Raw genomic sequence first — 15013 nt, 5'->3', positions numbered from 1 at the left:
GGGGACCCACGGACCCACGCCCCAGGAAAAGGGAAGGGGGAAAGGGAAAAGGGAAAAGGGAGATGGGCCTAGAAACAAAACAGCGGCAACGATCTGAGGAGGAAAGCTTATTTACTAAATAAGATATCGGAAAGCAAAATAACACAATATAATACAATATAATTGGAATTAAAGCTAATAAATCAAATAAAATGAGCAAGAGAGAGTGTCCGATAAACCGAAGGCCTTACGCTAACGCTGAAGGCGGACGGCAGCGAGCACCCACTGCTGAGTCGATCCCAAAGGAAAGAGAGTGTCCCGTGACCGCAGACAGTTTTTATCTTTCCCTCTGAGCGTAAACACGTAAGAACGCAAAGCATCGCAAAGTCCTCTGGGGAATGGAGTTCTTCTTCTCTTCTGAGACAGGTATACCTGGAACTATTGATGATCCACGGAGCTGGAGCATTAACTCTTTAACTCTAAATGCACTACATGATGTTATGATGTGGAATACCAGTACCAAAAATCATAAAACCATGATAGGTGAGCTCCAAGGATGCCTCCTTGCTTCCCTGGGGTTGTGTGTAATCCCTGCTGCGTTGCGGTTATCGAGGCAAAGCGGGGAAGCATCTTTGGGTGGGGTCATCCGGAGGTGGGACTCCTCCTGCTGAGCTCAGGCACACTAGTTCATACACGCTATGTGACAGCACCTCGTGTTCAGAGAGAAAGCACCAGTTCTTTCTGCCCCTTGCTGATTAAATATAGTTTTCCCCTTCTTCAGAATACATGTAGCCTTCACTGAGCAAGGAAAACCCCAACAGAAAGCCAGCAGAAAGTCAGCATACAATGTAGGACACAACACCAGTAATTTAATTTCATTAAACATGAAGTCAGAGTGAGAGTTGGATGTAATTTTTATCTGAACAAACGCGTTTTACATTGCAGCGTAAATAATTCTCAAGTTTTATATAAGCTAACATTTTTTTGTTTGCTTGTTTTAAAGACTTTTTCAATTAACTTACCAGAAGAGGATCACTGGTCATAGGAACAAAGGAAATTCTATCTCTGGCCTTTTAGAAAGACATAAACTATGTGCACGCTCACAGTACTTCCTTTGTGCAACACATGGACTGAGCAATGGACTGTACCTGTCCTTACAAAGACACTTTCACCTTGCTTTGCATAGCAGAAAAGCGAAGCAGAAGACACAAGATGCAGAGCTCTGCTGCAATGCTTCAGGTAAGCCTGTTGTAAAGACATCCAGCCCTAACTTTCTCAGCAAAGCTGGTTTGAGTTCTAAAGCATTCAGGCTGTCCCAATGTTGTGGTCTTGCCAGTTCCAGGATACAGCCCAGCTCACCGTGCATGCAGTGTGCTATCAGTAACTGTCATGGTTTTATGATTTTTGGTACTGGTATTCCACATCATAACATCATGTAGTGCATTTAGAGTTAAAAAAAAAATATGGAACGCTTCACGAATTTGCGTGTCATCCTTGCGCAGGGGCCATGCTAATCTTCTCTGTATCGTTCCAATTTTAGTATATGTGCTGCCGAGTTAATGCTGTGATGTAATGGTTAGGAGCCGGTGCTTGCACGGCCACGACCCGGGTTCGATTCCCGGTCAGGTATACCCAGAACAGAGCTAGAGCATTAACTCTTTAACTCTAAATGCACTACATGATGTTACGATGTGGAATACCAGTACCAAAAATCATAAAACCATGACAGTAACGATGCCTGTTGACACAGTCAGCAAGTCTGTGCCCAGACATCAGTTCCCTGCCGCTTACAGTTTTCCTTGTGGAACGTGTGAGGTTCCTTGGGAGACTGTGTCAATAGTACCTGAGTTTGTGGATGGAGCAGATGCTGGTTTTGGTCCTCCTGGGTTGTGGAAGAAGTTTTCTGTTGTCGTCTCAGGCTCCAGGGGTTCTTCTGGCACAGTGGGCTGAAGGGAAAGAGAAAGGGAACTTTCAGTGAAGGAAAAAAAGTCAGTTGTAGGTTTTTGCAGAGTGGTATCAAACGCATTCCTTCCTCAAATGTAGAAATCTAACAGCTGCCTGTGGAGAAGAGCGTCCTTCTTTTTGAAGCTATGCATCCATATTCATCTGTATCGACTCTGATAGAAATAAACTCATTTATCTAACCTCCTCCTATCTCCTTGTTTAATGCCAACAAACCGTAGGCAGTGCAGTACTATATAAATAGAAGCTGAGAGTCAATTAGGAGAAGAGGCAACAAGTAGACTGTTAAGAGCATGTCATTTTGGATATCATTCAGCATCCTCTCAAAGACTCTTCACACCTGGTCCTCCTCCAGCCCCTCCAGGTGGCTCCACTTTCTCAACAAGTAAAGTACATTTTCTTCCCTTCTAACCTCTCAATTCTATCGTGCTGTCGCCAGTCTTCCCTGCCTGCCCTTATGGGAGGCAGTGCTGGGTTATGAATAAGAACAGGAAAAGTGCTCATTTTAAACTGCTACCTTCTTCAGGAATTACTGCACCATTAATTCCCACTCAACCAACGGTGAAGCAGTTGCAATCCACTGTTTCTTACCTTTCCTTGTAAGGTCACATTTTGTGAGCTATGATTAATGCTTTCTGGCTTCAATGGGGTTGGAATATGCTGCAGAACGGGATTTGGGGGAACTTGCACACCAGCAGCTATCAGTCTTCCGTGCAGCAGTGCAAAGTCCAGAAGTGAAGAACTTGGATTTGGGACGGAGCTGATGTTGCCAGAATTGAGACAGGAGTTGCTCAGTACGGGTGCAGTAGCTGTAGAAGTTGGTGTCAGTGTGATGTTCAAGGACGTTATTTGAAAAGCTGGAATGTTAACTGCTGTCTGTTCAGATGCTGTCATTGGAATGAAACCTGAAACAGAAAGAAACAACGATGGAAGGACTGAAAATTGAAACTAGAGACCTTGCATTGCGATTTTATGACTCTGGTCGGATGAACTGACCCACAGTCCTTCAATCCAGGTGTATGCGTATGTATTTCATTTAGTACTCGCCTGCAGTGGGTGAGCTGTAGGTACCAGGGTGCTGCAGTGAACACATCCCAGTATTCTCTCTATTAAGAAGACATGCCTTATTGCTGTGGTGAGTGCAGTGAGTAATAGGAATAAGGTAGCCAGATGGAAGAAAGGCCTGAAAAAGAAGACAATGTACCTTTACCCCATAGGTGTAAGAAGAAAATAAGCTTTTCTTCACAGTTGCATTCCCCTTGCCACTTTCTTATTCTCCATCCCTCACATCCCCAGGTCTCAGCATTCCATGCCCATACTGGCTGCTGTCTGAAATTGCATGTGGTCTAATCAAAGCCGTGCTCTAAAGTGAGGTTGTCCTCATCCACACAAGTCACCTTGCCTCATCCCCTGACAGTGTGCTCAGAGAGGAACTGCAAACCTACGTGCAGTTAACACAGTGCAGTTCAACTAGGCAAAAGAAATCCTCATGAGGAATTTTTTTAAGAGGAAACATTTGGGTTTAGTGTTGTGTCACCTCATTCCTACGTTGTGTCTTTTTTCTGTGGCAAATTCCAGAAGACAATCCTTTGGTGTTTGTGTGTTCTGCTTTTGTCAACAGAACTGCTTGTGATTTGCAATTTGGCTGTAGCAGTCAGTCTGAACTGTGGAGCAGCGAGTTTTACCACAGTTCCACTGTGAATCGAAGCGTGGTGAAATAAATGTTTATAAATAACAGTGTGGGACAGAATGAGAATTCAGTATAGCTTCCATCTACTTAGATATCTTCATCCATGGTTGGACTAGATGATCTTGTAGGTCCTTTCCAACCTGATGAACCTATGAACCTATCCCAGTCAAAGCCTGAAAATCATTTTGTTTCCTCTTACAGGGGAGTCCTATGCTAAGCTGTTTGTTTTATTTTAAAGCACGCTTTATAATAATCCAACTAAGGCAAATCTGTATTCGTGTAGTTATTCCTGTTTGGTTTCTTTTGCAGATTGTTCCGTGTGTGCTTTTGCACTTAACAGCAAGAAATGCTGTGGTGTCAGGCAAAGCTCACCTCACGAGCAGGAATGGCAAACGCCATTCCTGTTTTGGTTCTGTCCTCGTTTTCTGGAGCGTGTTCTCTTTTGTGTTGGTCAGAAGAGTTTGCCACGCTTTGATCTAGTGTTTGGGGTCTGGTCTGTTTCTCTTCCTGGAAGCTGTCCATTTCACAATTGGTTTGAGAGCTGTTGGAAGGTGGTCTCTTGTGCTCGGTGGGTTCTCCCTTTAAAATAAACTACGTATGGAAAAAGAAAGCAGATGCTGTAATGCTGTAAAAGGCCTGACATTAACTACTCAAGTACTGTGATAGCCCTGTGTTACTGATTAGAAAAGCAGATTCCTGCATAAACATGAGTAACAGGAGCTACTTTAGAACCATTGCATAAACAGATTGAAAGAGTCTTGAAATAATGTGTCAGGAATTGTTTCTTTTTGACAGTGTACTCTTTGACACACCTTCTCAGGAACAAAGATGTGATGGGGAAATGAGAGAATACAGCCTGATTCTAGGCTGGCTTTGTGAAGATTTACATTGTGTTGTATCCTGTATATTCTGCCTGATGCTTTGCAAATACCATGGTTATATTTTCTACATAAAAAAACCCAAACCAAGCAGTGCAACAAAACTCAGCTGCCCGAGAGGCTTCTCTACAGTTAATGTAAAAATATGAGAGCACATTAGGCTCCTGTATGGGAACTGCTGAATCATGGCCTGAACCACTGATGGATCACCTGAGGTGAGCACTGAGTCAGCCATAGGAGCACAGGCGAAGGCAATGCTCCTGTGTGAGCAGAAGGGGTGGAGTCTGGCTCCACCTTTCCCAGACTCCATTTAAGGGTTGACCACCACTGGGGAAGGATCTCTTGTTGAAGATCTCTCCTTTGGAGTTTCTTATGGTGAGCCTTGGATGCTGGAGAGCATTTTTTCCCCTTTATTTCGATTTTTTTCTATCAGAATAATCTAATTATGCCATCTATAAAATATCTTGGCTATAATACAATTTGGTATTATTCATTGTGTTAGCCTGGTTCCTCGCAGCTCCTAAATCACTTTGGAAATGAATAGATGGCCCCATTACTATGCTCTGAGCCAGAGTTACAGCAATTAACTTGCCATAGCACTGTCAAGGCTTTCCTCGTTGCTTCTGTGCTTTTTAATCAAGTTATTCTCTTGCAGTGCTTGCGATCTCTTAAGGCAACTCTTCGAGGAAGATTCACATCTTTCTTTAGCTGCCGTGGCCTTTCCTGGATCAGCTGCAGCTGTGCAGTTGTCCCCTTCCCTGGTGGTCATTTCATGTAATGCTTTTGGGTTGGTACTTTTAATTCCTGTCACGTTAGCACACGGTTGAGGCATGAAACTCGGGCCATACGTTGTCACAGCGTGGGCTTGGAAAGGAGGCAGATATACTGCATTGGAGGCTCCAGAGTGAGGCTGAGGTAGTATGACTGGCAATGCTGAGCAGTGGCTGGGAGGGAAGGCACTTAATGGCTGAGTGATAAGTGACTTGGGAGGGGGTGCAGCATTGTGAGTGTTGGCCCTGGGAGCTGCCTCAGGCTGGGGCACGCTGTGCTCCAAAGCAGATCCCTGCTGCGGATATCAGGGTCCGAGTGGATTGCTCTCGGGCGGGGAGCACGACAGGACTCAATACATGAATGATCAGGCTTTTTTTTATTACCCGGACAGCCTTATTCTTATAGTGTTTAAGACAGGGGCGTACAAAGAATGGCACTCAATCATTGGCTGAGAGCCTCAGAGAAAAAACAACTTTAAGCAGTTCCCAACAATTAACAGCAGTGAGAAACCATCCTGAGGGAGGTAACTCTTGATATCATCCTAATCCTAAGAAATCCAAACAGGAATGCGTCGGCAGCGGGTGTGAAAGGCAGTGCTGGCAGGGCGTCCCCTGCTCAAAGTGCACTTTTCCTCTCCCACTCGCCAAAGACCATCTCCTGCTTCTGCTTTTCTCTAGGTTCACACAGTGTACTTTCCCCTGAGCGCCGTATCAGCGTGGCCAGCGCATAACACAGAGCCCAAAGGAAAGCTAAACAGACTAGACTACCAAGGACAGCTTATTCTAAAAATACCTATAGTTACAATTATCAGCAACCCTGTGAAGCCTTCTTCACTGAAAGCAGGGTGAATAACATAATCACAGAAGTTTCCCATAGATGTCTTGGCAGCATGGGTTGCTCAGCTGAAGCAGTTCATGTCCGCTTTGAGTTGTTTGTCACTTGGCCCAGGAGCATCATGACCTCCTATCAACATCTAATACCTTTCCATGAGCATACAGTCTGTGCTGCAGTGCAAACTGTGCTCGTACATATCACCGTGACTTCCCTGCTCCTGCAGCCATTTCCCAACAGGCCTATTATAATGCAAAAAACAAAAAAGGTATGAGATAGACCAGCAGGGGTGCCTCCTGACCAATGGCCCCCTGCTGAAACCTGCCTCCATGTGACCACTCGTCCATATACAGCTAATGAGTTGATGGACCTAGTACAGCGGTTCCATCAAAAACCAAGGGAAAGCATACTATCATGGCTCCTAAGGTTATGGGATGCAGGAGCTGCAAGTTTTTTAGTGAATGGGACAGAGATGTCAAAATTAGCATCTATAACAATAAACCCAGCCTTGAGACAAAGGTTATATGCAGCCGTCCACTACAATGATGAAAACCATTCTATTATAGATTGGTTGATGGCAGCATGACGCCTAACGTGGCCTAATAAAACTGATATTCCTTTCAATGCTGGTTTGTGGTCCTCTATGGAGGACCTCCAGACATACTGAGAATTAGGTATGAGGGAGGCTATGTACGCAGACACTTTTGAAAGCCCCAATACAGAGAAATTTACAGCGGGTATGAGAGATCTAATACTGCAGCAGGCCCCCTCCAGCCTATACAGGATGCTAGTTTCCATACTAAATCCGTTGGTGGCATCAGAGGCCATCATACAGCAGGCAGCCTAGTTAGTGGCAGACTTAGGGGAGACAGAGTGTGTAAGAACCAGGCGCAATGTTCGTGTAGTGGAAGATGCTGAGGCCTTCCCTATTAAAACTAAAAAGCCTGCTCCACGGATACCCCGATCAGGCCCCGTATGGGTATCCCAGAAGACTATGTTCAATGACCTCATTTGGGCTGGGATTGCATTTACCAAAATTGATGGGCAACCCAACCATGTTTTGTTACAGCTGTGGAAACAGCTTAAAAATGATCAAAAATTTCAGAGTGCTCCCAGAAATCAGGAGTACAAATTATACAAGAAACACCAACAACAACCTGGAATCTGGCCGACTTCATAATACCAAACAGAAGGAAAAAACATCCACAGGTGTCGCGGGCTACAGTGCCTGAGCCACCTGTGGCAAAAGATTTGGATATGGCAAAGTTCATGGATGAACGAAAAATACTGGTCCCCCTAGAGCCTCCAGATGTGACCGGAGGCCCTATGTAGAATTAACAATATTTTGGTCTAGGACAAATGTGCAGGAGGTGATGGCTCTAGTGGATACTGGTGCAGAAACGTCAATTATATATGGAGACCCAACAAAATTTAAGGGTAATACAGTGACGATTGGTGGGTTTGGGGGACAGACTATTCCAGTCACCCGGTTACAGACTATTCCAGTCACCCAAACATGGTTGAAATTGGGGGTTGGGCATCTCCCGCCCCGGGAGTATAAGGTGTTGATTGCCCCAATTCCAGAATATATCCTGGGCATAGACATTCTATGGGGTCTGGCTCTCCAGACGACTGTGGGAGAGTTCAGACTATGGCAGAGGTACATTAGTATCCAGGCAATACGGACAATATGAAGGGGCCATGCCAAACATGAGCCCATTTGTTTGCCAAAACCACACCGGATTACTAATGTAAGACAGTACAGACTCCTGGGGGGGCAGGAAGAAATATCAAAGACGGTGCAGGAATTAGAGAAAGTAGGTATTATAAGACCTGCACACAGCCCATATAATTCCCCCAAATGGCCAGTACGGAAGTCGGATGGAACATGGAGAATGACAGTGGATTATAGGGAACTAAAAAAGGTGACGCCGCCCATCCATGCAGCCGTACCCAATATTGCCTCCTTAATGGACACTCTTAGTTGGGAAAATAAAACCTACCATTGTGTCCTGGATTTAGCAAATGCGTTTTTTAGCATACCTATTGCTAAAGAATCACAAGATCAATTTGCGTTTACATGGGGAGGCAGGCAGTGGACCTTTCAGGTCTTGCCACAGGGGTACATGCACTCACCAACATACTGTCATAATTGGGTGGCACGTGACCTGGCTGATTGGAGAAAACCAAACAATGTGAACCTATACCACTATATTGATGACCTCCTGTTAACATCCGACTCACTGGAAGCAGTAGGGGAGGCAGCAGATTCATTAACTGCCTACCTAAGTGAAAGAAGATGGGCTATCAATCCTCAAAAAGTGCAAGGTCCAGGACTGTCCGTAAAATTTCTAGGGGTAGAATGGTCAGGAAAGACCAAAGTGTTACCTGATGCCATCGTAGATAAGGTTCAAGCATTTCCAGTCCCTACAACACCAAAGCAGCTGCAGGAGTTCCTAGGTATATTGAGATATTGGCGTTCCTTTATACCTCATTTGGCGCAGCTGCTGAGACCTTTATATAGACTTACCAAAAAGGGACAATTATGGGACTGGGGGAGAACAGAACAGGATGCTTTCCAACAGGCGAAACAGGTGGTTAAACAAGCCCAGGCACTGGGTATATTTGATCCTACCCTCCCAGCTGAGCTAGATGTCCACATAACTCAAGATGGCTTTGGCTGGGGCCTGTAGCAACGTCAGAGTTCTGTTTGGACCCCCATTGGATTTTGGTCTCAGGTGTGGCATGGAGCAGAGGAAAGATATAGTATGACTGAAAAATAGTTATTGGCTGCCTATTCCGCATTACAAGCGGAAGAGCCAATAACCCAAACGGATGAAGTTATAGTCAAGACTACGTTGCCAATCTGGGGGTGGGTAAGAGATCTGACCCACCTTCCTAAGACGGGGGTGGCCCAGGCGCAGACAGTGGCATGATGGGTCGCTATCCACTCCCGACCGATCTGGGGCAAAGATATGTGGTTAGGCATATGGAATGCAGTTAAACACAGAACTGTATGTGTCTACCATGTTTCTGGTCATCTACCCCTACAGTCACCAGGAAATGATGAAGCCGACACACTGGCTTCAACACCGAGTTAGATGGGTTGAGAACTTGCCATCTGAGAATATCGCTTACTGGCTACATCAAAAGCTGCGGCATGCTGGGCAGAAGACCATGTGGGCAGCCGCTAAAGCGTGAGGACTGCCCGTACAACTATCGGACATCGCTCAAGTATGCTGAGACTGTGACGCCTGCTCTAAGATAAGACCGAGGTCGTTGCCTGAAACTACAGCCCATCTTGCTAGTGGACACAATCCTCTACAGAGGTGGCAGGTTGATTATATTGGGCCCCTCCCTCGGTCTGAGGGGGCGAGATATGCCCTAACCTGTGTCGACACCGCGAGTGGGCTAATGCAGGCCTATCCAGTACCAAAAGCCAACCAGGCATACACTATAAAGGCACTCACAAGGCTGATGGCTTCCTACAGGACACCGCAAGTCATCGAGAGCGACCAAGGAAGTCATTTCACGGGTGCAGTGATACAACGCTGGGCAGAAGAAAATAACATTGAGTGGCGATTCCACCTGCCATATAATCCAATGGGGGCAGGCCTTATCGAACGTTACAATGGTATTCTCAAGGCTGCCCTGAAGACAGACTCTCAGTCCCTGCAGGGTTGGACAAAGAGATTCCACGAGACCCTGCGGGACCTGAATGAAAGACCTAGAGACGGCAGACCCAGTGCCTTGAAAATGTTACAGACAACATGGGCCTCCTCACTTAGGATCCAAATTACGAGTACCGATAATGAGGTGAGACCTCAGATTGGCCGTGAAAACAATCTTCTGCTCCCTGCCCCTGAGGACCTAAAACCAGGTACCAATAAAATAAAATGGCCCTGGAAGGTGCAGGTAGGACCATGATGGTGCGGCCTACTTGCACCTTGGGGGAGATTATTGGAGGTGGGGGGTTCGGTAGCCCCTCCGGTAATTGGTACATGGCCTACTGAAATAATGGTTAACACTCCAGCCTTTATTGCTAAGGGGACCCCTATCATGTCTCTGTGGCAGATCAGGACACCCCCTTTGGTGCCTGATATAGTCGTACAGCCACAGACATGGGGTCAGAGAGTATGGTACAGGCAGCCAGGGCATGCCCCTGTACAAGCTGAACTGTTAACCCAAGACAGGAATACAGCCTGTATCTTACCCTGGAGAGCGGATTTTCCCCTCCTGGTACCTCTAAAACACTTATATTACTCCCGATAAGCCTATGAGTCACCAGAAGGAACCAAACAATGCTGCAGTGTTCCAGAGTTGCCATAAGACCATGTGCAGCGTCTGGTGATGCTCTAACCAGGACTGATGACACATAAGATGGACCTGCACTGTGTGATTGCATGCTTCCAGTAGATACCACTGAGCACTGGCCCAAAGAAGAGTTCAACTGATGCGCCAATGATCACCCATCTCGGATTAAATCAACATGTGTTGCGACGGGCAATTATGTAAGCGTCGTGATGTATTGGGTCTCTGTATCAAGGGGAGCTCACCTTACGGTTACTTGATCAGTGGTTCACGTTGTGAAGGGGTGGAGTGTATGGGAACTGCTGAGTCACGACCTGAACCACTGATTGGTTACCTGAGGTGAGCACTGAGTCAGCCATGGGGCCTCAGGTGAAGGTGATATACCTGTGTGATTGGAAGGGGTGGAGCCTGGCTCCACCTCTCCCAAACCCCACTTAAGGGCTGACCACCACCAGGGAAGGATCTCTTCTTGGAGATCCCTCCCATGTGGAGTCCCCTGCGAGCCTTGACATCCTGAAGGTGTGCCATCTTCTCTTTTGTTTTATTTGTATCCTATCTATATAGAACTACTCAAAATATACTATCATCTCTACTATTTCTTTGTGAAGTACCATCCTTGGGAGTTATTTATCCCCACACTCAATATCTTGAGTATTATTACTGAATATATTGCTGAAACTATCTTTTGCTCTTCAAATGTGGTGAAGCATTTCTTCTGTGATAACAGCCCGCTCTTCCAGATTTCTTCTTCCAGTATCGCCCTCAATGAGCTGCTGATTTTCATTACCGGCAGCTTTTTTCTGATGAGCAGCATCATTGCCATCCTCATCTCGTATATTTTCATTATTCTGACTGTGCTGAGGTTCCGCTCCACTGAGAAGAAAAACAAGGCCTTTTCCACCTGCACCTCTCACCTGGTGGCTGTCTCCTTGTTCCACGGAACCGTTGTCTTCATGTATTTGCGACCAGTCAGCAGTTTCTCTCTGGACACAGACAAAATTGCGTCGTTGTTCTACACTGTGGTGATCCCTGTGCTGAACCCCCTCATCTACAGCTGGAGGAACAAGGAGGTAAAGGATGCTCTACAGAAAGCCATAGACACCAGCACGTGGCTTCACTTTCTCTTGGGTCTGTCCAGTGTGATTTCATTTTGATTTTTAAGGGATTATTCAGAAAAAGTCAATATTGGAGACCACATAAACACATAGTCAATTTTTAAATGTTCATTGTTGTTCATTAAATGTTAATCATTAAATGTTCATTCAAAATTTAAATGTTCAAATAAAATTCATAAACCAGTTCATTGAGATGGTTATCAGAGCAAGTGAGTTGTAGCAGTGGGTTTGTGTCACAAAAAAAGTGATTGATGGTGTTAGGGCCACAGAAGGACAATTTCAGTAAGCCACAAGTATGTACCAAGGAGTTACAGAGACCACCTAAATATGACCCAGTCACCAAGCAAACACAGACTCTCCTGGCCATAAGAGAGGTATAAAGCAGTGGGTTGCATATAGCAATGTAGCGGTCATAAGCCATCGCAGCCAGCAGAAATCATTCTGTGGTCACAAACAGAACAAATGAAAAATGCTGGGCAAGACATTCTGAGTAAGAAATAGTCTTAATCTCCACTAAGATGTTTACCAGCATCCTCGGAATAAAAACAGAAGAATAGCAGAGATCCACAATGGACAAATTAAGGAGGAAGAAATACATGGGTGTTTGCAGCTGGAAGTCAACTGTGATCAAGCTGATCATGCCGAGGTTGCCCAGCAGCGTGATGACATAGATTAGCAGAATCATCACAAAGAGAGGGTGCTGTAGTTTCGGGCAATCCGTCAGTCCCAAGAGGATGAAGTAGGTGACTGTGGTGTGATTGATTACAGTCATCCTCTCCTCTGTAACAGTTTACCTGCAGAGATGAGGTGTGTGATGACCATATAGCTAAGAGAGAAAGAAACATTATTCATGAGTAGTGCTACCATTAAGTAGCACAGAGGCTGAGATTACGTATCTGGACCTTGCTTCCCTTTAGTTCAGCTATGATTCCTTAAAGCATCCTCAAAAACGTTGATAATATTTTCAGAATTGGGAGCATCCTCAAGGAGGAAAATAATAGTGAGGTGCCCAGTGATCTTTCTTTGAGGGACAGCTGCGTACATCTGCAACAACACAGCTACTTTGGTGATGCTAATTTTGATGTGCAGGTGTATCAGCAGTGGCTTCAGAAACACATATGGTAAATGCTGAATGAGTTCTGCAACTTCCTTCGTCTTTTCAGCTAAGCATTGCATATTATCTATTCACCAGGAAAGAATTAAACTCACCGGAGTATATTTCATCTGGAGGAGAAGCTTCTCACTAAAACCAGTGGGTGTCTCTTTAGTCTATGGAAGAGACTTTTCCTTTTCAGTCACTAGGAGAGGCAGCCAGACTACACAACTATTTAAAATGCTAACAAAGGGAGTGGGAAAGGGGCAGGTTTGGGTCTCTTTTATGATAAACTGATGCAGTTCCCAAGCTGCTCCGTGAAGCAGAGCACATAATTGGGTGGTTCCCTTCCCAAGACACAAACTATATTTTATTTGGAAACTATTCACACAAAATAGATAAATAACTTACATTTTTAGATATCTGGGTCTGTTGTTGAATCAGAGGAGACTCAGGTAACAGACAATTTCCATTTTCATTTCCATGTCTAAATGTAATCCAGACATTCAAGTCAGCAAGGGTGCTCCTGCAATCCATGCAAGATTAAGCAGCAGTAGAGGCAACGAGTCATCCTGTTTATTTCACCCTGTTGTGAAGGGAGTGAGCGGGCTAGAAGCCTACCAATAGGTTGAATTACCCTCTGGGGAGTCCCATCTTCTTCCATTAACTAAAAAAGCAGCTGAGATGTTTAGCTTGACTGTGTTTAATGGAGAATTCTAAAGTTCCGTAACAGAGGAAATTCCTATTTTTCTGTACAACTGTTGAGCATAATGGTTTAAGCTAACCTGACCACCTTGCTGACATGAAAGCTGATATCCTAAAAACAGCAAAAAAGAAAGAAGCTTTAGAGGTCTCTGTGTGTGAAATACAAATAATTTTTTTCCAGTCTTTCTTGTGCAATCATACCCAGATTTTTTAGAGAAAAAAAGTAAAGATGAGTGAAAGAAGCCTGAGGAATATTGTATGTCTGTAGGACACTGGAAATCAATGGAACACTGAGGAGCACAGACATTTAGGGCTATGAAACTGGTGGTGAATAACATAATCACAGAAGTTTCCCATAGATGTCTTGGCAGCTTGGGTTGCTCAGCTGAAGCAGTTCATGTCCGCTTTGAGTTGTTTGTCACTTGGCCTAGGAGCATCATGACCTCTCAACATCTAATACCTTTCCATGAGCATATAGTCTGTGCTGCAGTGCAAACTGTGCTCGTACATATCACCGTGACTTCCCTGCTCCTGCAGCCATTTCCCAACAGATCCCGACAGATACTTGTTCCTGCTTCTGAAAAGACCACGTCACATATTGTGATGAACAACTCCTGAGGAGTAATCTGTGTTTTATAGTTTTTTTCATATGTCTATGACCACTGGATGAAAGACTGAGACTCAGCTGAAGTGGGGGAAGATGTAATTAAGTGACATCTTCAATAAACTGACATCTGTAACAAACTTTTTGAATCAGTCCTTAAAAATTCAGTTCTTGCACATGGAAAAAATGGACAAATGGTTCGGATGCAATACCATCTATCCAACTGCATTTTGGAAGAGCAGTTTATATCAAATCAAGTTTTGGAATGTTTGAGTCAAACTGATTATTTTGCTCCAAAAACAAAACAAAGTAAGGATATGATTCAGGGAACTGAATTTGGGGTTCTATTAATTCAAATGACTCCAGCAGCTAATAGTTTTGCTGTATCAGTGTCCTGCCGATATGTGACATCAAGAAGTTTCAAGTCCCTTGGTTGGTTATTCCTTCTTCAAACTTAGACTCTAATAAGAAAAAGTCAAATCTTACTTAGAGTCGCACAATAAATAGCCATCAAAATGTAGTCTTTGATAAGATTGAATCAGCAGAAAGATCTGATGGAAAAGTTTAACATGGCTGTGCTCTTGCAGCGTATGCCTATGCTAAAATCTGAGATCAGCATTGTGACATTACATAGTTAATATCAGAAGGCGTAGCAGAAAGAGATGGAAGCTTAGTCATGAGAAGTTTGACCACTTCTCATGAAAGTTAATTCTATGAGAAAAAATAGTGAAAATTGCGTTCTCTGATGGTAGAATATTTGTTTCTTGACTGAAGCTTTAAAAAAAGTTTTCTTAGTGCTGTTAAAAAAAGAACACCTATAGGTCTTCAAGGAACACAACTGTTTAGAAATAGCCATTATCAAGGTTGCCACCAGTGTATGTTCATTGAATCCTTATGGTTCTTGAAAACTTTTATTATTCTAAATGTTTTTGGAGTTCTAGGCTAGACAAGGAACAAAGATTTGCAAAGTACCTTGTAACACTATGCTGTGTTTTAATGGTTTTAACAGCTTTTTGGAGCATGCCTGGTTTGACATGCAAGGAAGTTATTTACATTATTTACGTTAAAAACTAC

General features: G+C 44.3%; 1 non-coding gene and 1 pseudogene across 1 annotated transcript; both read right to left on the bottom strand.

Moving 5' to 3' along the window:
• Nucleotides 1–1436: 1436 nt before the first annotated feature.
• Nucleotides 1437–1542, bottom strand: LOC136044037 (U6 spliceosomal RNA). The gene has a single exon (XR_010621786.1). It is a non-coding gene; the product is annotated as a U6 spliceosomal RNA (small nuclear RNA).
• A 10149-nt stretch (nt 1543–11691) lies between these two features.
• Nucleotides 11692–12309, bottom strand: LOC136055488 (olfactory receptor 5J3-like; annotated as a pseudogene).
• Nucleotides 12310–15013: the final 2704 nt, after the last annotated feature.

The sequence above is a fragment of the Cyrtonyx montezumae genome, unplaced genomic scaffold (genome assembly GCF_038088225.1).
Source record: "Cyrtonyx montezumae isolate F1298 unplaced genomic scaffold, pur_monq_1.0 scaffold_10, whole genome shotgun sequence".
Taxonomy (NCBI): domain Eukaryota; kingdom Metazoa; phylum Chordata; class Aves; order Galliformes; family Odontophoridae; genus Cyrtonyx; species Cyrtonyx montezumae.
Note: the sequence above shows the minus strand (reverse complement) of the source record. Positions and strands in the feature narration are given on the sequence as shown.